Source organism: Enhydra lutris, unplaced genomic scaffold (genome assembly GCF_002288905.1).
Source record: "Enhydra lutris kenyoni isolate GAN:26980312 unplaced genomic scaffold, ASM228890v2 scaffoldscaffold5, whole genome shotgun sequence".
Taxonomy (NCBI): domain Eukaryota; kingdom Metazoa; phylum Chordata; class Mammalia; order Carnivora; family Mustelidae; genus Enhydra; species Enhydra lutris.
In genome coordinates this window covers 17,998,430-18,000,946 of record NW_019154089.1, presented here as the reverse complement: position 1 = coordinate 18,000,946, position 2,517 = coordinate 17,998,430, and the positions used below count along the sequence as shown (strand labels likewise).

Here is a 2,517-nt window from a genome sequence, read left to right as displayed (position 1 = left end):
TTCCATTTCCATTCCCACAGGGACTGGATGACATGAACAGGTAACCTAGGCCTAAGCCAATCATCACAGCGTTTCTCAGGCCATGGATGGGGGAGAGGGGGAACCTGTGACCCAAGAATTAAATTAGAGAAATTCCCTAGACTTTTCTTTGACAGTTTGATGAAGGATGTCTCTACCCTCTCAACCCCCAGTCTCAGATATTAACAGAAAGTTTGTCTGTGTTGTTCTTATGAGGGAACTCAAACCATGAACAGAGCTGATGAGGGTGGAACAGAAAGAATTCGAGTTATAGTGACCTTGATGGTACCTTATACCACCGTTCATCAAATCCTACCTGAATGCTGCTTCGTATCTTTTTCCCCCTGGCTAGTTTGAGTTTGAGTTGGGTTCTCTTGTGAAAGTGGCATATTTAGTGGACAGGACTTGGTAGGAGAGAAGCAGGAAGTAGCTTTATTCTTTCTGATCACTTACTCTTTAAACCTACTTGGTCCGTTCTCTATTCTCCATCTGTGCAGTATACTGAGCAGAGAACTTAGATCTTCTGTCACTTTCAGGTACTAGAATAGTCTCATTTCAGGTGCCAAAAATCTGGGTGGATTTAAGTCAGAGCTTCAGTTTCTGGTGTAGATGAAATCTTCTGAGGCCCATGTAGGCTTAAAACCTGTGGGAGTGAAGGAATAGGGTGTTTTTTGTTTGTTTATTTGTTTGTTTTGTTTTGTTTTTCCTATTTCTTCACTATATTCCACTCTTACTGTATGCTTCCTGATGCTTCTGGGTTCCTCCAGTCAGGATGGAAAGGAGGTACAGGAGGAAGCAAAGCAGAGTCTAACTTGATGGTGGTGGTTTAATCTAGTATCATTGTCTTCCTGTAGCAGATATCCAAATGCCGGCCTTGGGTCTTGTGGGATGCTTTCATCTCTCCTTCACAAACAACCCCTGATATGGCACATTTGCTGGGCTGGGCATTGTACCCTCTGGTTGACCTTTCAGAGGTCACTCCCCTCAGCATCTCTTTATCTCTCTATGAACTGACATGGAGCAATTTCTAGGACAAAAGAAAGCAAAGTGTAAAGAGTGCCCAAAGTATGCCACCTTTTGTGTAGTGAAGAAGGGAAAAATACAAAACTATGCATGTATCTGTTCAACAATGCCCTATGAGCCATGTGGAGCTTAGGCAAAAGGAACATATATACACCTTTGGCTCTAATGGAAGCAAACTCATAAATATTCTCAAAATCTACTTCTTTGTTTATATTGTTTTCAGTTGAAAGAACTACTGTGTTCGATCACTTATTTTATTACTTTATTTATTTATTTATTTATTTTTAAGATTTTATTTATTTATTTGACAGAGAGATCACAAGTAGGCAGAGCGGGAGGCAGAGAGGGAGGCAGAGAGGGAGGCAGAGAGGGAGGCAGAGAGGGAGGCAGAGAGGGAGAGAGGGAGAAGCAGGCTCCCTGCTGAGCAGAGAGTCCGATGATGCGGGGCTCTATCCCAGGACCCTGAGATCATGACCTGAGCCGAAGGCAGCAGCTTAACCCACTGAGCCACCCAGGCACCCCTTATTATTATATTTTAAAGTAGGCTCAATACCTAATGTGAGGTTCCAATTCACGACCCCAAGATCAAGAGGTGCATGCCCTATAGACTGAATCACCCAGATGCTCCTTGATCATTTTTTTTGGACAAGTGGTGATCTTAAATAATTTTTAATCAACTTAAGCTGAAGTAAATTAGAGTAAAGTCTGTTTTGGTATAAATAAAATATGTAAATTAAAAATAATGTTGTGAAGAGCAACACTGATGAAAGATGGCAGCCACCATGGGCTGGGACAATTTATGAAAATCAAACATACAGCCTTAAATGCCTTAAATACCCCCAAACTCCTCCTTTGTAATATTTGTAACAAAAATGAATATGAATGGAGTTAACAGTTCCAGTGGAGTAGTAGACCCAAGAGCCATACCAGTGCTGTCAAAATGGTAGAATTCATATAGCATCAAAGTTGCAAGATGATGTCTAACGAAAACATGAAACTCCCTCAGCTGCCTGAAGGACAGTGTCACAGCAATTAATTGAAATGAGAAAACACAGTTCCCCCATTTGATTTAAGCAATCTTCATTTTCCACAGTAGTACATTTTCTAGATACATCTTGTAGACCTCAAAGTACTGGAAAGGAAGCCTCCATTCAAAGGCAATTTATCTTAAGATATTGTAAATAATACTAATTTTTTGTCCATTCGAAATATATGTTGTGCTATAAAAAATAAAATAAGATAATGTATTTCTCTACCTACTTTTTAATTTTTCAATATTTTTCATCTGCCTTAATGTTCTTGAAGAATAGCAGTCATTAAAAACTACTTAAAAACATGTACCTGAGGTACATATTTTTCCTTTTGCCTCAGGTTCCAATATGGCTCAGCTCTGAGGTCATATTTATTCAAAACTCTGATGTCTTGTCATCACAGACTTTTTGCATTAATTTTTATTTTTAAAAATATTGCCTTAAA

The 2,517-nt window shown here is 39.4% G+C and overlaps 1 pseudogene; it reads left to right on the top strand.

Moving 5' to 3' along the window:
• Positions 1-1,782: 1,782 nt before the first annotated feature.
• LOC111141084 lies at positions 1,783-2,268 on the top strand (annotated as a pseudogene).
• The last annotated feature ends 249 nt before the right edge of the window (positions 2,269-2,517 follow it).